Source organism: Gobio gobio (genome assembly GCF_949357685.1).
Source record: "Gobio gobio genome assembly, chromosome: 16".
Classification (NCBI taxonomy): domain Eukaryota; kingdom Metazoa; phylum Chordata; class Actinopteri; order Cypriniformes; family Gobionidae; genus Gobio; species Gobio gobio.
This window is the reverse complement of record NC_137109.1, coordinates 8,274,479-8,297,228: the sequence shown is the minus strand read 5'-3', so window position 1 is coordinate 8,297,228 and position 22,750 is coordinate 8,274,479. Positions and strand designations below refer to the sequence as shown.

The 22,750-nt window shown below is 38.3% G+C and overlaps 1 protein-coding gene across 1 annotated transcript in view; it reads left to right on the top strand.

Moving 5' to 3' along the window:
* The window catches only part of nexmifb (neurite extension and migration factor b), a 127,905-nt gene that overhangs the window by 83,475 nt on the left and 21,680 nt on the right, over nt 1-22,750 (top strand). The window contains exon 2 of the mRNA XM_079838165.1: nt 13,670-13,791. The gene's annotated coding sequence lies outside the window, so the exon portion shown is untranslated. The remainder of the gene's footprint in view (nt 1-13,669; nt 13,792-22,750) is intronic.

The window sequence follows — 22,750 nt, the reverse complement described above, 5'->3', positions numbered from 1 at the left end:
TTGAAATCTGATGGCTCTGAAAGGCCTCCATTGGCACAATGCACGGTTCACTATCAAGACCCTTAAAAGGTACTAAAGACGTCGTTACAAAGTCCATCTCACTACAGTGGTTCTAAAATAACTTTATGAATCGGCGACAATAGTTTTTGTGCGCAAAAAAACCCTAAATAACAACTTATATAGTGATGACGATTTCAAAACACGGCCTCATGAAGCTTCGAAGCGTTATGAATCAGTGAGCCGAATGATGATTGGGATCGCGTGTCAAACCGCCAAACTGCTGAAATTTGGCGATTCAAACCGCTGAATCGACTCACTGATTCATTACGCTTCGAAGCTTCATGAGGCCGTGCTTTGAAATCGTCATCACTATGTAAGTCGTTATTTAGGTTTTTTTTGCGTACAAATCTATTGTCGCCGATTCATAAAGTTATTGTAGAACCACTGTAGTGAGATGGACTTTGTAACGACGTCTTTAGTACCTTTTAAGGGTCTTGAGAGTGAACCGTGCCATTGTGCCAATGGAGGCCTTTCAGAGCCATCAGATTTCAACTAAAATATCTTCATTTGTGTTCTGAAGATGAACGGAGGTCTTACGGGTGTCGAACGACATGAGGGTAAGTAATTAATGACAGAATTTTCATTTTTGGGTGAACTAACCCTTTAACGAATATAATTTGATGACTAACGGAGCAGTTTATGCTACCGGGCCTAGAAGGAGCAGAGAGAAGCATTGCTGTTGATAAAAAAACAAAAAAAAACAAAGCTAGAATAAAAAACATTTGTTTGTTTGTTTGTGGTTTAACAGCAGAGGCTCTGTTCATTCTTTTGATATATTGTATGTTCAGATATTCATGGGGCCATGAAAGTTTTGTGAATATGATCAAAAATGCTGGCAACCTAAAAATAAAACGCTGGCAGGGAAAGAGTTAATGGCACAAATATTTAATGAGAACTCTATTGCACCCTTGAGTACTGAGGTTTGTTACCACCACAGCAACTCATGAATACATGTTAATATGTCAAATGTTGGCCAAGCATTTGTGTCTGCGTTCTGCGTATTTCTGGCCAAAGACAGCAGGTCCCAGAAATTGCTTTAATTTCTCCTCTTCCTTCTTCTATTTAATCGCTCTCTGTTCTGAAATGGTGTAGATTCTAAAACGCTTTGAGCAATAGAGCAGCTAAAAGATAAAAGGTAAAGATTGACCAAGGCAGGATGAGAATGTACTTCAGGACCATAATGCACCAGTCGAGCAGATACATACCAAAAGGCGGAATTAGTCAAGGCTTCTGTCAGATCAAAAGTCGCTGGAGGAAAAAGCACCAGACTAATGAAGATCCTTTGTCTCTTGAGACAAGATGATAGATTCGAGTCTCAGGCCACATCCTGATGTACAATTATGAACAGAGCCGAATCTTTTTATTTTTCAGAGCAGATTTCATCACTGTCAGACCTGACACGTGGCACATCTGAAACGAGGAAACTCCCTGGAGAACGTGGAGGCTAGCTGAACAAAACAATGATTGTGTTGTTTTGTTGCACCCATTGTTCTTAACTAATGTAGACAGGCAGATACCTCCTCGTTTTGAGAGCGCTGACCCGACTGCAACACCAGTTTGACGGTCAGGCGTGATTTCACACCCTCAATCCTGAATGCTGATGCCCAGTCTGTCTGATTCATGTGAGCCTAATTACCAGGGCTTGCAGTGGATACAATAAAGTGCCGGTACTCCCCCTTGGGGTGGGGGTTGTCAAATCAGCTTAGGTTCTGTTGAACAAACGTAATCTCTTTCTTTGTATCAACTCAAATTTTTAGTTGAATGAAAATAACATTTTATAAACTGTCTTGACGTTCAGTTTTCACTGGAGAAAAACTGTGATGTGATGGGTGTTGAACCATAAACTATGGACGTGACGTCACCCATTGTTTTCTGAAGAGCATTTTCGAAGTCCAAAGTGGGCTGAGCCGGCCGTTGCCATCTTGGCAGCGCATCACTCCCGGATAACCTAAAATGGGCAAAGAGGCGGGACATGGGTGGAGCTGAGGTGATTGTTAGTGCTGAAACCAGCAGCAACCAATCTCAAGTGGCCACGCCCTTACCCCCGGTTTCACAGACAATGCTTAAGCTAATCCTAGACTAAAATGCATGTTTGAGCTGTTTTAACTGAAAGAGTCTTGCACTGACAAATCTTAAAATATGTCAGTGGCATTGTTTTATCTCAAGATGCACACCAGTAATGTTTTTTTCTTGGGCACGTTTATAAAAGTTACTTAAATGTCCTAATTGAACTAAGGCCTAATCCTGGCTTAGTCTAAGCCCTGTCTGTGAAACCGGGCCTTAATTATGCAGAACTTTAAGGCTTAATATAATTTAAACGGATGAGTTATAAATAAAATTCACCACCCTCACAGTTGTCATGAAGGGCAAAATTAGCCGTATAGACCTAAACCACTTTTTGTACCAGGCATATTTTATTCTGTTGTAAAGTTGGGCATTTTAACATGGGGGATATACAATGTTGGGGAAATTTACTTTGACATGTAATGCATTACAATATTGTGTTACTGATTGCGTTACTTTTTCTCACCTGGGCTGGGCTTGTTTTTTGTTAAAATTAAAATATTTATATTTTTGTGTAAAGAAACTCTTCATACCAAAAGGTAAAAATGCAAATTCACGCATGTACAGTAGAGGGCGCAGCTCAAACAAACCTTTCATCTGTGCTGCCATTCTGGATAATGGAAGAATAGTACGCAGGAGAAAAAAGTTTTACCAATAAAAACTAAAAATCGAGTAATTTTCGCTCATGGTTTAACTGAATCATTGAAGGTCAGCAGCAAGACATTGGTCAATAAAGGTAGATTAAATGCATACAAATATTTGTTTTAGTTAACATTTAATTATTGGAGGTTTGCATAGTACTCTGATTTTACATTTGACTGATTTTATTCATTTTGAGGAGTACTGAATCTTTATTGTGCAAGTTAGATTAATAAATGCTCACATTTAGTCTAGAACTACAATAACATGTTCACACAACGGGGGGGGGGGGGGGGTGGGGGTTGTCACAATTTGTCACTACACCGGCAACTTGTGAGAAATGCCGGTACACTAGAAAAAGTGAGGGTACGCTACAGCTTAAAAGATAGAGGTGCCTACCGGCCCACGGCTAATTACTATAATGAGTTATTGTGTAATCTTGGCCAACAGCAGTCTGGTTGGCCAACAGCTTGGCTTCAAAAATGTTTCCCTCAAAGATGACACAACACTGGAGTATTTAAAACCACGCTTTTACATTTAACCAAGAGTAATGCTTGCCTTTGTAAAACTGACTGCCGAGATGCAAGGGGGTTCTGGAATAGCAATGCAGGCCGGAGTATTTGTTAGCATGATGCTAAGCTAGGTCTCTTACTGACCCGTGTCAACAGGGCCGTCTGTGATATTCTGCTCTCTAGATATGGTTTTATGTAAGTCTGGGGGTTTTTTCATCCACCAGATGACAAGCTGAAGTTCATTTATTTTGAAAAGTACAAATGGTTCAGGAAGAGTTACGTGACAGTAACCCTATGTGCAATAGCAGTGAGGGTTGCGTGATTATTCAAAATAAAACCCAAAATATGACATGGCTTGTAAATTAAGAAATTAAGATATCAGTATTAGACTAATACTAATATTACTAATGATTTTTTTTGCATAATTAGTAAAAAAAAGAATATATTAATTATTAGCTGTTGTTTTTTATGTTTATTTATATAACACATTTCTTACAGTGGTAATTAAAAGTGATTTACATAAAAATGATTAATTATGAATAGTAATCATAAAAAAGTTAAACAAAACAATAAAAAAGAAGTAAAATTGGAAAAAAAGGAAAATTAAATAAAGGTAATGTGAGAAAAAGGGTTTAAATGAAACAGTACAGTGAGATCAGTACATTATGGTTATTATTATTAACAATAATATAGTTATTATTCAGGACAAGGCAAGTTTATTTATATAGCACATTTCTTACACAGTGGTAATTCAAAGTGCTTAACATAAAAATGATTAATAAATAGTAATCATAAAAAGGTTAAATACAATAAAAAAGTAAAATTGAAGAATAAAAATGAAATAAAGGGTATATGAGAAAAGGGGTTTAAATAAAACAGTACAGTGTTATCAGTACATTATTATTTTATAGCCATATTGATATATAATCACACTATTTGGTCTACATTTCAGAGCCCTAAAAACAAGCTACCAGGATTGTTTTTAATGCAATCAGAAAAAACACAAATAGATGTTTTCCTCAAATCGTGCAGCCCTAGGTAGTAGTGATGCTCGACTCGAGCAAACACACCTCATAAAAACACTGTTACTCGGCAGCTGATGTGTTAACGGGTGAACAGAAAAAAAAACAGTAAGACAATATTGATGACACTGAGCAATAGCGTGTGAAAGTAATGTTGTGTGACACGTTGTGGACATTGACTGAAGGCCTGCAGGACTGATCTCTGCGGTTGAATTGGCCCCATTACTTTGTTACATACATACTTCATGCATTCATTTACATTGCCTCAAACATTCAAGAGGACTGTGTGCATGATTAGTGCATTCCAGACTTTTTTATCACAGGGATGTTGTAACCGTAAGATATCACGAAAGATTCGGATCTACTCGCTGCACTAGCTGTCGATAATCTTCCAGGCTAGGGTTTTTGTCAATTAGAGCATTTGTCGCTACAGCGGTTCGTCTCCAGGCCCGTATGGCCAATGTGCCGGGGCTCCATTAAGTAAATACAGCAGGATTCGGCTCATTAAGTCTGTGACTGCGGTCCTCTGGGATAGTGACAGCTTCGGCTATATGACCTTTAGACACCTAATCAACTTTTAACACCTCGCTGGATCTCCTCAGCAGAGAGACCGAGAGGAAGATGACCAATCGCCTGAAATCACCCAATCTGCTCGATACGAGTGCGTCGGCCCCCGAGGTGTCACTTCAGTGAGAAAAATCTGTTGAGCAGCAATCTCTGTGAAGCAAGAGGCTTTTTATAGGAGATGGGAAGAACAATCTGATCTGCACAACAACTAAACAGACAAATAAAGATCTGCGCACTTGCACGATTTATCTGTATAAACTGTGCAGGGTCAGCTGCGTTCAGTGTCACGTCTCTACCTATTGTTAGTACGTGCGTCAGTTTCTTTACCTCTCTTTAATTGCTCGTCACAATCTTTCAGCAGTGTTTCTCAATATGGAATGTGGCGAAAGACAGAAGGTTCTACAGAAGAAAATCAACGCCTACTTCATCATTGCAACTTTAGCCCCGCCCACTGGCATGTTAGTGAGATGACGAGGAGAGAAGAGCATTATTTATTTGTATTCGGTACATTTCACTGTGGATTCTTTGGTAAATCAGTCGCAATTTCAGCGCAGGCTTTGCAAACAGACTTTTATGATACAGACGCAACAGTAATGCCACAACATGTGAGTAAGCGTGTTAATTCTAATGGCTGATCAGAGACCAGTGATTTCTGATATGTAATGATTCATGAACAGTCAGATGTTCTTTGTCTGTGTGTCAGTAAATCAATTAGAAAGCTTCCTTTACAGTGCGAGTTTATCAGTGACTGAGTTCTGGACTCGAGCCGAAACTCCCATAATTCCTATATGAAACACAATTAGAATTTGCAGTCTGAAAGATGCTGTAGAAACTTTAAATGTCATTATTTTGCCGTTTTATTTTCATGACACTTAAGCACATTTTAAACGGATAGTTCACCCAAAAAATAATATTCTGTCATCATTTACTCACCCTCAAGTTGTTCCAAACCCGTACGAGTTTCTTTGTTCTTCTGAACACAAAAGAAGATATTTTAATGAATGCTTGTAACCAAGCAGACAGAGCAACCATTGACTACCATAGTAGGGGAAAAAATAAATCTGCTTTATTACACACATTCTTCAAAATATCTTCTGTGTTCAGCAGAGCAAAGAAACTCGTACAGGTTTGGAACAACTTGAGGGTGAGTAAATGATGACAGAATACATTTTTTTGGGTGAACTATCCCTTAAAGGCACTGAAATTGCATTACTGCAATAGGTCTGGATGTTTTACCTTTTTTTAATGATAACTACACTTTTTTTTTAAATCCCCGTAAAATTGACGTAAAAAAAAAACAGCAGCTGCGGTTGCCAGAACTTTACCGTAAAAAATACGGTAGCAACATTTCAGGTTTTACAGATTTAAGTTAAATTTACAGTAAATAACCGTATTTTATTAACTGAAATAATGTTAAAGGAACACGCAGACATTTTCCTATTTACATGTTGTGATGTGTATAGTTACATCGTGTACTAAGACCAATGGAAAATTAAAAGTTAGGATTTTCTAGACCGATATGGTTAGGAACGATACTGTATACTCCTGAAAATAATCCCCATCACGCTCTCTGTGCAAGCAGGTTGGTTATGTTGACGGAGGTTAGCCTATTTTCAGGGGCTGCGTAATATTATTGCGCCGCTGCACTCATGGTACGGCTCAAAGTTCCTTGTTTATTACGCAGGAATGAGAGTATAGTTCCTAGCCATATCGGTCTAGAAAATCGCAACTTTTAATTTTCCGTCGGTCTTACTACACAATGTAACTATACACATCACAACAGGTAAATAGGAAAATGTTGGCGTTATTTTGTCACTTAGCAGTAGGCTAGCTGGAGCCATTTACCTCCAGTCTTTGTGCTAAGCTAGGCTAGCGGTGGGTGCGTCAGACAGAGTTATGACACGCACGGAGATGAGAATGGTATGTATGGACTTATCTATCTCTGGGGGATACGGTGAATAAGTCGGCGTGCTCCTTTAAATTACCAACCTATTGAAATACCAATATCTGTTATGTACCTTTGATACTGACAACCACCAATCACAGTGGAGATGAGAGTCACATGATGAATCAAAGCTTTGAGGAGGACAATACTAATATATAGAAGGTGCACAGTGTCATTCACACAAACACTAAACACCATCACGGTAACACACATGACATTTAAAAAATGCAATAAACATTAATTTAACAATGGTAGATGTAACATAAAAACCTAATGTACATAACTGAATAGAAAAAACTAAGAAGAAACAGTTATTTCAACAAAAATACATCAAATGTGAAGTGCCACGCAGGAAATTCTGAGAATTCATTTTTTTCACTTCCAAAAACTGTACATTTAATGGCATTTTACTGTAAAATTACATTAAATGTAAGGTTAGATTCACCGTATATAGCATGTAAACTTTCTGTTAACAGTAGCATAATTTTTTACAGTCTTTAACCGTCTTTAAAAATCATGATAATTTTTACAGTCTCACAGTACTGATAATAATAAAGTATTTTAGTTTAACTCCCATTGCCAGTCCCACTTGCATAATATGGAAAATAATGGGACATTTTAGTGCCCTTTAGTGCCCTTTAGTACTCAAACACATAAGCAGTTGGTTTTATTGAGCTTCTGAGGAACAATGGACTAATTCACATGTGCTAAATCATATGAAGTGTTTTAAAATGCATATTATGGAGTGAGATGCTGAAAGCTCGTCTAAAGCAGCGAATGTCAGCAGAGGAATAATGAGAGGTGTATGAGAACAGATGGTTAATTCAACCCTTCCCGTCCGTCCGCCTGCCTCCAGCTCTCAGATCAACAGCACACAACATTCACAGCTTTGACTCAGTGGCGATTTGTCTGTGAAACACAACAAGAGGTTTTTCTGTTCAGACATTATTATTTATTTATTATCTTTTTGGAATAGATGCTCTGGTGGTGTAGGGGTGATCGGATATCACAATACGTGGAATGTTATTTCACTATAGCAGTATATTTCACAATAAAGCTATTTTTACCGGAAATAAGGTTGTCAAGCTTACGGAAGACGTCCTAAATTAAATATTAAAGAAGTTTGTCTTTAGTTAGTTATTTGATGCTTAAAAAATGAGGTATGACATCATGATTGACAGCTTCTCTGAGCGAAGTGGTCACTGAGGCACCAACGGACATTTTCGGGAGGAGATTGGACCTTTAATTTCTACATTTCCATATTTCACAAAAAGTTCAGGGGTGTGTGATTGATTACGCGGGAACTTGATATCGCGGCTCCACTTCACGTCAGCGCCATATTTGAACACTGGCGGCTTCACTTACTTCAATAAAAGACAGTGAGTGTCCATCTTTTTTGCACTGAACTAAACTTTATATCATCTATCCCTCACAGCCTCGTTTTCATTCATATCAAATTAAATTGCATCATCTACCCTGACTAAAGGTCCAATAACGGCTGTAAGGAAAGAGACCTCAGTCTCAGTCAATATTAGGCCTTCCACTACAGTACCGTGTACTGAGGCAAAGCTGCATTCAACACATTACCGGATACAGGTTTACTCTTAAATGCATAAGCCGGAGATATTCAGTACAATCAACATCCGTAAGCTGACATTTAATTCAACAGGAGCATAATAGCTCAACTGTTTCTTTTCCTCTCAAATGCTTCAGGCAGTTTCTGCTGCCAACTAACCACAGTCCAAACGTTAATGCAGGCTCGCTTTTTTTTTTTAGAGAGAGAGAGAGAGAGATTTGACAGTCTTTCTTTAAGGACAAATTAGCTCTGTTCCACTATGTATGAGCTCCTACCTAACCAGTGTTTTAAAGCATCAAGGCATGATCCTGACATGAAGGGTCTTTCAGAAGAAAGGCATCAACATTAGGGCCAAAATCAAAGGCAGCTAAGGCTTTAATGTGTAAACCTACCATGAACTCTGAGGCTGTTCAGTGATGATATATGCTGTCATAGAGAAGCTACATAAAAATAACTACATTACCCATAATTCTGAGGAGAGATTGACCAATCAGAGAAGTCACTTGCTGCATACTATCCGTCAAATTTGAATAAGTGTGTCCCAAATGCTGAAATGAGTACCCCAAAGGTACACTGATGGTCCTTTTTCTGGTATAAATTCTGATATTAACTAATATTAATATTAACCCTGTTGCACTTTGAAGGAGAATTCGGTTCAGAATACAAACACAAATAAAAAGTACTAAAAAACTAGGCATGCCGGATGTGCTAGACTGTCGGTTAGGGAAGAGAGGTTTAGATAAAAGGAGTGATTAATAATCAATATATGGAAGCTTTAGCGTAAGTTCTGCCAGGAAGACTTAATCGTCATGTCACTTTAATTTTATCTATCCAATCACATGCTAAATACCTGGGTATAAAAGATCGGTACTTACTCATGTCTGAGTTCGCAGATGCTGACGCTCCCATTCACCGCCATCCTCCCCACCACCTCCAAGTCAAATCCTTCCCTACATCCACCCCACCACCACCAGGATGGTCCCTTCCATACCTCACGTGGGGGTCGGCTGCGCCTCTGCCTTCGTCTTCAGGCAGGATATGCAGAGTCCGGACCCTCAGATTGCGAGCTACGGACGGGGCCTATGCCAATATACTTTATTGCTTGCTGGGTTGTTAATAAATGGATAATTGTCACAGTATTTATTCTCCCGAGTCTTTCTGGCAGAACTAAACTTGACCTACAAATAGCTAAATATATGTGTTTGGCCATTAACATTTAAATATCAGTATGCAAAAAAAAAAACACAAGGAGACTTTTCAGCATTAAAAAAGACTGATTGACATGTTACTTCTTTTCTCTCCAATATGTTAGTCAGAATCATTGAGTATTGAGTATGAAGTTAAATATGAAGAGGAAAGACTACATTATGGTGAAAATAGTACGTCTAGGCCTAGGGCATGGTAGAAGTAGGCGAATTGGGACGAACCAACTGTTACCGTTGATTGAGAACCATGTTAATAGATCTGAAAAGTGTCTAGTCACTCCTCTGAAGCATTGAAAATTATGTAATACTTTCCCAACACCACCAATCTTCAAATATATTGCATTTTATTAGTGCTGTCAAATTGATTAATCTTGATTAATCGCATCTAACATAAAAGTTTGAGTTTATAATATATGTGTGTGCACCAAATATTGATGGAAATAAATGTTGTAATGTTATTTCCATCAAGAGGTGTGTCAATTTTTGGTCAAGATCTTGTATTGACAATACAAGAGTCCAGCACTCTGTAAAGTCTCCTCCAGCACATACCAAAGACTTTCAATGAATTTAGGGACTCAAAGGTGCCGATTCATGTGTGAAAATTATTCTTCATGCTCCGTCCCAAACATTCTCTCACAGTTTGAGCCTGATGAATCTTGACATTTTCATCCTGGAATATGGCCATGATCATCCTACATGATCATGAACTGCATTGTTTTGTTTCCTGTGGTGCACTAAGTATGATTTTTACATCATAATTTAGAAATAAAAGTAATTTTTCCTACCCTGATTTTAGCCTCTGATTTGAACACTTTGTTTGAAGGGGCGTGTCTGCTGTAAGACTTCATTGTAAACGCCCACTGCTGTGTTTGGCTGCTGTGAGACTTCAGTGTAAACGCCCACTGCTGTGATTGGCTGCTGTGAGACTTCAGTGTAAACGCCCACTGCTGTGATTGGCTGCTGTGAGACTTCAGTGTAAACGCCCACTGCTGTGATTGGCTGCTGTGAGACTTCAGTGTAAACGCGCACAGCTGTGATTGGCTGCTTTGAGACTTCAGCGTAAACGCCCACTGCTGTGATTGGCTGCTGTGAGACTTCAGCGTAAACGCCCACTGCTGTGATTGGCTGCTGTGAGACTTCAGTGTAAACGCCCACTGCTGTGATTGGCTGCTGTGAGACTTCAGTGTAAACGTCCACTGCTGTGATTGGTGTAAATAAGAGATTTGGTGATTATTATGGGAGTTTCGGCTCAAGTCCAGAACTCAGTCACTGATAAACTCGCACTGTAAAGGAAGCTTTCTAATTGATTTACTGACACACAGACAAAGAACATCTGACTGTTCATGAATCATTACATATCAGAAATCACTGGTCACAGATCAGCCATTACAATTAACACGGTTACTCACATGTTGTGGCATTACTGTTGCGTCTGTATCATAAAAGTCTGTTTACAAAGCCTGCGCTGAAATTGCGACTGATTTACCAAAGAATCCACAGTGAAATGTACCGAATACAAATAAATAATGCTGTTCTCTCCTCGTCATCTCACTAACATGCCAGTGGGCGGGGCTAAAGTTGCAATGATGAAGTAGGCGTTGATTTTCTTCTGTAGAAGCTTCTGTCTTTTGGCACATTCCACAATGAGTCGTTCTCTGGGTTTAGTTTTTGGACGAACAAGAACATTTTCAATTCTGAAACTTACAGGATATTCTTATAGTATGATGACCTCTTTTATGTGAAAAGCTCAAGGAAAATTAGATTTCTGAGTTCATGACCCCTTTAAAGGCCCTTTCACACCAGAAGCATAAAGAAAAAGCGAATCGTAAAAGTGAATATTTCGTGAGCGAATAGTCAAAACCATTCACATCAGCCGCGACTCGAGTTTGCGACGTCTGTGACGTTTCAGAGCTCCAACATTTGTGGCGACAGCTGAGAAAACACGGACACTTCCTCATCCAGTGAAGACGAGCTTTTCATTTTCTTTAAAAGACCGGTTTTGGGTGCACCCAGTCTTAAAGAACATAGAGTCTGAAGGGGAGTATGCTAATCTTGTACAGTAGTTAAAACTTTATCATGGCCGGTTCCGCACTTACTTTCAAATGTCCGTGGGACAATTTGAGGAGCTCCTCTAGAGACCGTATCAGCGCATCTGACGAGACAAACACACACTTCAGGAACCAATCGATCCGGAGCTGCTCTGTTTCCAGTTGAGTCACGATGTAAACATTCAAGTGCCATAGTCATACTGATGGAAACACATTCACTTTCTATAGTCGCGGACACAAGGTTTAGAAAAAAATCAACGAGTTTTAACTCAAAAGGTTATGATATTGTTGTCTCTACAGTGGGCAAACACAGCTGCATCTGTACACCTGTAAACACAACTACAGCTGTAATCTCATGAGAAATGCGATGCCTGGCAAAGGTTAATGTTGATTGAATAGCTAAATGACATCAACTGGACATTTCGTGACCTTTGTTTCTTTGTATGTGATTGGTTTTAGGCTTTTCTGTCAGATTTATCAATTTGTTGATAATTAGGATTAGAAGAACTGTTGGCAAAAATATAACATGCTAGAAACATAATAATCACTGCAATAATGATCCAGTCATGGACTCTTAAAGCTACACTGTGTGATATTTTCCCCCATCTAGCGGTTAAAAGGTATATGACCATCCAGTGAATTTTAGTTTCTCTTCCTCTCAATTCCGATTTCGATTTAACTCCTACGGTGGCCGATTTAGTCCAAGATTAACATGGCTTCCAGTTCGACCTCGTCCACATTCGACACGGTGCCATCGAGTGTTAAAACGCGAAAGGCGAAGCTTGAATTTACGGGTATGTCCCTCTTTGGCTAATGTACTTTCAAGATGGAGGGGGAAACATGGCGACCCGCATTCGAACCCCTACCCGTATGTATTTTCAATGGCATATTATAAACTTACAAGAATACTTTATTACTTGAAAGAAGTAAATATACATTAATGAGCACATATATTTTTGAAAGAACTAAGTTTTTTAGCCTCTTTTGGCGTTAAAAAACTAAATTGCACTGAAAAGGCGTGGACAGGGTTATTCTTACGGCTGACCTCATTGCATATGCATTTGTAGGAGTCTTCCTTTCAGATGCAAAATTTATGTGAGGATAGTATTTTTTTTTGGCTTGGCAGTGGGCAGTGTATATAATATATATATACATTTAATAATAAATACACACATATATTATATAAACAAGCTTTTATGTGAGATCATGCGGTTAATCGATTTGACAGCACTACATTTTATACTTGCAATCACTAACTTAAAGTGAATAGTTTAACATTGAACTGCTGTTTTTGATTTGATTACGTCATTCGCAATGATTTGTGATCAGTCTTTTTCTCTGAATGTAGTGATTCATCTCAGAGCTTGTTTGTTCGGTTCAAGAACTCTTGATATCACAGGCCAGGTTGTTTCCTATGTAGTGCGATTTTAAATAAGTCACCCGTGTTCAGTATGGTGTAGGCTTAGTCCAGATCGCCATGATCTTTTACACCACTAGCGAGCGGAGAGTCATTGTTCAACACTTATATGTCCTGTTTCTTTCTGTACTTGTATGCAGTTAGAAATTACACGGTCATTCTGCACCATACATTACTGTTACTCCACTTATCTTGGTTTCAGTCACAGCTAGAAGTTGATTTATTTCACCCAGTTCCTTTTGCCTGAAGTGAAAAATCGTGACGGCTTGAAGTAATTACCATAAACAAATATGTTGAGCGCTATATATACACATAGAAAGTTTCCAGGGGTTAACAACTGTAGTATGGGTGTTAAATTGAGCCTAAAATAGTAGATTGTTGCATGCAGTTGCCGTGGTGATGGAAGCGCTGGTTCTTTACTTACGTCTTGCCTTGCAGCTTTCCAGTTCAAACAATTAGTTTATAAGAGAGAAATCATTACCCCTTGATCTGTTTGTGGCTATAACAGAAATTATTTATGGTGAATCCTTTACAATTTACCCAGAAGAACTCACCCTCATGTCATTCAAACTTCACATCATTCAAACTTCATCGTGTTTCTTTATGATCTGCAGGTCGTAGCGATGTAATGAAGCCCCACACGAGCAGGACAGACTCCCATTGATGGACAGGGAACAGGCCCGTATCATCTTGCAGGCTTTGGGCTCAACAGACACCAGCGAACTGGACCAGTCGGGTAAGAAATTCAAACTTGGTATTTCTTCTTTATAATTTCACGTCACTTTGATATTTGATTATAGGAACACAAGGTTTGGTTAGGTCCATATTGCAACCAACTAGGGCCAAATATATTATTATCACAATATTTTTTTTCCATATCATACAATAACGATATTTATCACTATATTAATTTACCATTAATGGGGAAGAAATGCTTTCCACATATTTGTTGCTTGAGAATGAATGTAAACTTGTTTGTTCACAATTAGGGATGCACCGAATCCAGATTTTTGGAGTTGCTGCATTTTGCCTGCTGTCTGTAGATTCCCTCATTCACAACTTGTAATCTTTTGGATGTTTCATATGCAAAAGTTTTAACAGCGGCTATTTTTTAGGGTCTTTGCCACCACGAGACACATCGGCATTGCAAATTGAACATGTAGCTCGACTTGAATCGCCTTCTTTTGACTGAAAGTACTGCCAAACAACACGTTTTCTGCTCACGATTTCCATTTTCACTTTCTCACAGCCGACTGCAGTCGAACGGTCCACCTAGTCAGCATCTTCCCAAAATCAACGGTGGTGCCATTACGTCAACCAGCGTAGTGCAAGCCTAGGGTTCGGTTCGGTGGAAAAAAATTCTAAGGTTCGGCAGAAACCGAGCCCCGCCAAAAAGCCCAATATTCGGCTGATATTCGGTGCATCCCTATTCACAATTAAACTCCACAGAGTAGCTATCTTTTAATTTAGAGCCACATGAAATCCATCTTATTTTCCCCGAAATTCTGTGCTTTCCATTTTTTCTGGATTCTGAGTTTATGTTAAATAAATGGTATTAGTAAAACTTTAACAATTTAATCAAGCTTTTAAAATTAAATCAAAATATAACAAGTAATTTTTCAACAATACATTGCATATTTTTTTGTCAAATAAGATGCTGCACAATAGAACAGTATAAATTGGATTAAAAACTATCTTGGTTGTATGATATTCTTTAAAAAAATAATAATATTATCATCATTACTTTCAGAATCAGAATTACGTTTTAGTATACAATAGTGATACTTCTGTCATCATTTCTTCACGTTAAACCAACAAAATTGACGGTTTGTCGTGATGCTCTTTCGGTTTCATTGTGTATTTGATGGTAGTTTTTCACAAATTAAACGGTGTAAAGCTTGTGAAGTGACTCTCAGAGCGGCTCTGGAGAAGAAGTTAATGTGTTCACGCTCATATATGGAGACGCAGACGTTAAAAACATCACATAGTGCTGGGCGGTATGACCAAAAATGTTTGTGATATTGGTTTTGCGGTATTTGACGGTATTTTTTTCCCCTGTGCATGATAGGGTGTTAACCACATTTTCTACTGATTGAGAGAGGAAATACTGCAGTAGACTGACTAGAATGCCCTATTTTACTGTCATGATGAGTGAAAATTGTAGAAAAATTCCACACCATAATTAATACAATGACAAGGCTTAGATTAAGCCTTAGTTATTTAGGATATTTAAGTAGCTTCTAGTCAAGTCATGTCAAGGCAACTTTATTTATATGGCGCTTTTAACAATGCAGATTGTTTCAAAGCAGCTTCACAGTGTTAAACAGGAAAATAATGCAACAGAATTGTATTCAGCCGTATAGCCGTTCCGGAGAAAACGGTGATGTCATCAGCTCATTTCAAATTATCATACAGTGACAATGTGGGCTTTAGATCAGTAATTAGATCAGTAATTTAGTTTATATGGTTAATTTAGTTTAATAATTAGATTTATTTGGATATTTTATTTTAGAAATGTATTTATTTATTGTCCCCAACTGAGCAAGCCAAGCCAGAGGCGACAGTGGCAAGGAAACCAAAACCCCATCAGGTGACCTAATGGAGAAAAATAAACCTTGGGAGAAACCAGGCTCAGTCGGTTAAAAAACAGTGTATGATAATTATTATGGCAACTTTACAGGTCAGAGGTCATAATAGATCGGAATATTCGAAAAATCATCGAGTCATCACGCCGGAGACGGTTTATTGAGGATGACGTGTCGTTTAAACAATTATTAAATACAAATATTCGAAAAATCGGAGTCATCACGCCGGAGACGGGTTTATTGAAGATGACGTGTCGATTAAACAATTATTAAATACAAATATTCGAAAGATCAGAGTTATCACGCCGGAGACGGGTTTATTGCGGATGATGTGTCGATTAAACAATTATTAAATACAAATATTCGAAAGATCAGAGTTATCACGCCGGAGACGGGTTTATTGCGGATGACGTGTCGTTTAAACAATTATTAAATACAAATATTCGAAAGATCAGAGTTATCACGCTGGAGACGGGTTTATTGAGGATGATGTGTCGATTAAACAATTATTAAATAGGAATAATTGAAATATTGGAGTCATCACGCCGGAGACGGGTTTATTGAGGATGCCGTATTGATGAAACAATTAATAAATTGCAATATTCGAAAGATCGGAGGCAACACGCCGGAGACGGGTTTATTGAGGATGTCGTATTGATGAAACAATTATTAAAGTGCAATATTCGAAAGATCTGAGCCGTCTATAAACGTGCCTTAGAAAAAAGCATTACTGGTGTGCATCTGGAGACAAAACAATGGCACTGACATATTTTAAGAGATGACAGTGCAAGTTGGGTTCAGTTAAAACAGCTCAAACATGCAATTTAGTCTGGGACTAGACGTAACTCTTTCCCCGCCAGAGTTTAAAATAAAAAAAAGTTGCCAGCCACCGCCAGAGTTTTTTGATCATTTTCACAAAAATGGCCCATAGAATATTTTGTTGGATGAATATCTGAGCATGCATCTGTTTTATTCTAGTTTCATGCATTCCTTCTTTATCAACACTTAAATATGGGTACATTTCATTAAAAAAATTGAGCAAAAAGCTTAGAAAATCACATTTTTGTCTAAGACTACATGCAGATCAGATTCAGAAAGATGATCAAACAGATGGAGTAGATTGAGTCCATCAACACCCCTAATGCCTTCACAGTCCTGTAGCTCATCCTGGGTCATCATTTCATTCAGTAACATTAGGCAGTTTTGATTTATATCATGTTTAATGTTGATGATCACGTTATTTTACATATGCATCTGCAAAAACTCGGATTAACATGGAAAAGACGCCTTTTATTGCGTGCACTCGTCACGTCTGGACATGGTGTAAGCAAAACTTTCAATGTCTTTCAAAGACACTAACCTGACAAACCTGGCAAATGCAGTAATTATTTCATCAGCAGAAGCGTTTGCTGCATCATGCCTTGTTAACACAACTTTGTGTCCAGGTAGACTGATAAAAAAAGACACATGGGTCTCCTTACTAATTATATTATAGGGTACTAGATCGAGAAAGTGCTGGGTTTATGTTCTGTGTGCCATATGCCTCAGACGGTCAGTGAACAGAATGTGGGTGTATCGTGGGTGTGACATTGGCTGGTTAGTGAAATGGCTGGTTAAGGATAACAGAAAGGGATGTGACGTAACAATCTGCAAAGTGTTGTTTACACAGAGAAAATTCCACACACTGGAATTACACGCTAAGGGCCAGATTTACTAACAGCTTGCGCCAAAGAAACCCTCTTTTGGCGTTAAAAAACTAAATTGCACTGAAAAGGCGTGGACAGGGTTATTCTTACGGCTGACCTCATTGCATATGCATTTGTAGGAGTCTTCTTTTCAGATGCAAAATTTATGTGAGGATAGTATTTAAATGGATAGTTCACCCAGAAATTAACATTTGATACCCCAGGGCATCCAAGATATAGGTGACTGTTTCTTCAGTAGAACACAAATGAAGATTTTTAGTCGTATAATGCATGTGAATGGTAACATGAAAAAAAACATGCACAGACAAATCCATATTAAACCCTGCGGCACGATATGATGTAGAGATATGTGCGAGGGATCACTTCCGGCACTTGCATAAACTACGGCATTTCGTGTAGACAGGCCCGTCGCAAGGGGGGTGTGAGGCCCGGGGGGCAGTGAACTGGGCAGTGCGCACATTTTGACAGTAAAATTATGTTCTAAATTATGAATGGGTCAAACGTGTTTGCAAAACGGCCTGAATGCACTCAAATGAGTTTGGACTGCTCTCTCACTGAATCATCAGAAGCCATTTCTCAGTCAGTAAAATAACCAGACAGTATTGAGAGGACCAGCGCTGTTTTTCAGTTGTTTTCCTCTGTGAACATGCGCTAAATGCGCGAAAAAACAATTTCGTTGCTTTTTGCAGTTTTCAGATTTAAAAACGTTTAAAACGTCTAGAGATAGAGTAGGCTTTACTCGTTCTGCGGTGCCATCGCTCTTACTGATGCTCTGAAAGGTGAGTAATAGTTAGGCTACGCTTATTTAACTTTAATATAAAACCTTTTGTGCGTAGCCTACCGTCAGATGAAATGGAGGCGTCCGTTCTTTCTCAGTCCATGCAATAAATGCATATCCTTGAATGAGCGTGCATTTCTAGCGTATTTACTTGAACTTCTTAGGTAATGGTTTGACCCATTTCAGAGGCGGCCAATATCAGAGTTTGAATGGACTGTGAGTAAAGCTCTACGGGCCTGACGTGCAATCCCCGCTGACTGACATGTATGCGCATGAATCACTGTCACACGCACAGAGAAATAGGCTATTGGCTATTTAAGTTGCTGCATAATACATTTTTAAATAGCAGAATAATAAAGCATCACGATACAAATTATTAGCTATGTTTTTTAACTATTAACTATTTTGAAGGACAAAAACATGAACTTTAACCCTCTGGTGCTCTTCGTTTAGGGGTTGCATTGGTTGTCTTCCCGGTCATAAGTGACCGGACACCTAAAAAATGAAACTTCCTCCACCCCAGTAAAACCAATGGAATTTATTTTTCTTCAATAATATTTTTTCTTTTTAATTTTGAGATGATTTGATGGTATTTTTTAATATTTATGCAATAATTATGGTCTATTTTTGCCATTGAAAATCATACACATTTTTTTTGTTGTAATTTAAAAAAAAAATTATTATTGCAATATTTCAGGTTAAAATAGAGACTAGGCCTTCAAAATATTTTTTTTTGAAGGCAGATTAGCACCCTCTTTTGGAATTATTGAAGAAATCATGCAACCATGTCTGTAATCACTAGACGTCTCTATGGAGAGGCTTGAGAATTCCCTAGTTCTGTTTTGAACACATTTAATTATTTTTTTTATGGATTTGAATATATATTTAAAAAATCTCAAAGACTATTTATTATAAAGTTTTAGTTTTTTTGTTTTGTTAGAAATATAGATTTACATACCTAATGCTAGAAAAGTCACCAAGTTTCATATTCTGATGAAGCTGTGATTTTTAAAAATTCAAAATGTGGTTCATAGGTTCAGTTTTTCATTGGTGTGTGTGTGTGTGTGTGTGTGTGTGTGTGAGTGGATGTGTCAATATCACACTCTTGATGTTTTAGAGTGTCACCCTTTTACTGCTGTGTACTTTTTTTCAGCATCGTGGCCGATTTGTAGATTGTACACACAAATGTTCTGAGAATTTTTGTGTTTTTGCCGATTTCCCATTCATTTCCTATGGTCTGTCATTTATGACCGAAGACAATGAATGCTACTTTTTTTTAACGACCACTGAGCATGCTCAAATCATGACCCCAATTTTTTTGTATGTTTACATACCTAATGCTAGAAAAGTCAGAGAAAAGTTTCATATCATTCCGATGAAGCAGTGATTTTCCAAACAGAACATTTTCTGGTCAGAAATGACCAAAGAGCACCAGAGGGTTAACCATCAAGTCAGCTGTCACTTTACATTTGCGCGAGGCCCTGTGCGGTCGCTCACTTGGCACAGCCCTTGCGACGGTACTACCTGTAGAGACCTCACTCACCGGAAGTGATCGCACGCTGAAGGCTGTTGGACATAGTGGTGTATTGGTGGTATAAAATTATATAAATACTATTCTGTTTCTTGCACAAACCGATCGTTTCGTGTCGTAAGACATCAATGTGTCGTCACACGAGGGGGGGCAGATAAACATCAAATTTTCAGTTTTGGGTGAACTATCCCTTTAAATCAGGGATGGGGAACGTTGATCCTGGAGGGCCACTCTCCTGCAGAGTTTAGCTCCAACCCTGAAAAAAGCACTCACCTGCCTGTAACTTTAGTTATCCTGATGACCTTGATTAGCTTCAGGTGTGTTTGATCAGGGTTGGAGCTAAACTCTGCAAGACCTTCCCCACCTCTGCTTTAAATGAACCACACAAGTTGATTTACTAAGGTTTGCGCTCGTCAATTTTCTGGTGTTTGCGCCATTATTTCAATCTTAAACCATACGCTAGTTTGCGCTGCTCTTGGTAGATTGCATAGGGCATTGTGGTGATGATCCGCCTGCATCTGTGTTCTTGAATTTGTGCGTCGTCAGTAAATTTAAGTACAATTGCTCTAGACTTCCACTGAATGTACTGTACATGTTGCTTGATAATATATATATATATATATTCAGTGGTATGTCACAGATGCTGTTCATATTCTCTGAATTTCTGCTCTGTTAACCATTTTTCTGCAGTCTTGGATCAGTGACTTGCCCATTCAGTGGTTCTCAGAGCAGGTTTCCGTGTGTGCTGTGACTCAGGGCCTGTCAGCGGCAGTGCAAGCTGTAGTTTATCATAACCACACTCCTCTCAGATCCAGCTCAGGGAATTGAGGCCCGCAGCTCAACCGGCTACAGTCACAATCACAAAGATAAGTACTGAATGAAGGCCCACTCTCAGGGACTGAAAAACAGCTTCATTGAGCTCTCGGTTTACATGGAGGGCCAATAAATCATCCAGCGTTTCTTTTACTTTCATTACCAACATCCGATGCAGATAAATTGATCCTTTGCCTCCATTCACATATGCCAGAGACCATTAAGCACTGGACTTGCGTCTGTAAGCTGATGGATTCTCCTATTATGCTATTTTCCAACCTCAGGTATTGAAATGCCTCTGTCTGGCTTTGAGATGAGAGGGTGGAAGGGACACAAAAATCAGTTTTCAGTACATGATGCAATAGTGGTGCGCAAGTAATCGAAATAAAAGCAGAATGGCATCTGCACACAGGGCCGGCCCTGACCAATTTGCTGCCCTAGGCAAGATTTTACTTGGTTCCCCTTGTATCAAGGTTTAGCACTACATGTTATCAGTCTTAAGTTGTGGAAACCCTCGCACTGTTTTATTTTTGTAATGCATTGATGTTTTATTTTGATTGTTGTTGTTTTATATGATGTCCAGTCCATTCTACCCCGTCATTATGTTCATGATATTTTTATTATTTTTTTATTTTTTAAATGCTGATGATAGTAAAACTGTAAAAAAATTGCACCTACGCCACATTACAGCCTAAAAACAAAGAGCAAGAGTGCATCTAACATTCATGCACAAACTATTCATTGAGAACTAGCTAAAGTGTTTGTTTTCCAGTAGATGGCAGCAATCTTCCACTAAACTATGAGCATTCATGTTTTCACCAGGAATTAAACTGAGAAATTTTGATATTTAATGTGAATTTTACATAAAATGTTGCTATTTTAAATAAACCTGTATATAAATATCTTTACTAATTTCGGCAAATACATTTTAAAATTTCTATACACCCCCTTAAAACTGCACAACTGCAGAGTAAAAACATTAGGCTATTAAAAAAGTGATATTACATGCGTTTAATATTTTTATATTATTTATTGTTTACAAAATCACACTGGCTGTGGCCTCTGAAGAACCCAGAACAGCTGCTTGCATAAAGTTTAAAAATAACTGGAATTAATTAGCAAACATTAGTATTTTACTACTATGCAATTAAACAAACTGTTCATTAATTTGCCTACATCACTTTACTTCTGTCTTTACACTGCAAAAAATGCTCTTCTTATTTAGAATCTTTTTCTTGTTTCCAGTCCAAATATCTAAAAACTCTTAATTCAAGGTGCATTTAAATGTAAGTAAAATGACATAAGACATTTTTCTTGTTTACTTGAAAATAAAATCAAAATGAAGTGAGTTTTTGCTTAAAACAAGTAAAATTATCTGCCAATGGGGTGAGAAAAATAATCTTATTTCTGTTTGGGACAGAAACAAGATTTCAATCAGAAACAAGATTATTTTTCTCACTCCATTGGCAGATAATGTTGCTTGTTTTAAGCAAAAACTCACTTCATTTTGATTTTATTTTCAAGAAAACAAGAAAAATATCTTCTGTCATTTTACTTATCTAGTAAATGCACCTTGATTTAAGAATTTTTAGATATTTAGACTAGAAACAAGACACAAATACTAAGTAAGAAGAGCAGTGTATCCCTTATCTTCCATGCATCAGAGGCTTCTGTCTTTTTTGACACAATTCGGCCATCCGTCATAAATAATCAGGCAACTTTCACTGTGTCTACACCTGGCGCGAGCGGCCAAGCACCCTAAAAAATTAAAGCAATCCTGTGTGCGGCGAGAGGCGACGCGACACAACAAATTGATCGCACGTTATATTTCTGACGCACTTCAAGTAGCTCGGTGGGGGGAGATTGATGAGGCGGACCGGGAAGAGGCGGGGGACTTATTTACGTTTTTTTTTTTAATTGGTAATATTTCAAATTAATATTAATAAAATAGTATCGGTAATACATTTTGGCACCCCTATGGATGAGTGGCGCCCCTAGCAGTTGCCTATTCCGCCTATGCCACGGGCCGGCCCTGTCTGCACATGCTGAGTTTGAGGTGGTTTAAGGTGCATTTGGGAGCGCAACTGCAGCAACCATCTTCACAAATTTTCCAAAAACAAGCGCTTCTCAACAAAAAGAGAAGCCTTTTCTTCAGCAAATTAATGCTTCCATACATGAATTATAGCCTGACGTCGTCATACTCAGAGTCTAGACAGAAATATGAGTCTGCTCCTGCTCCATTGGGCTGTAATTATGGGGTGTTTCAACCGAACCAGGAAAAA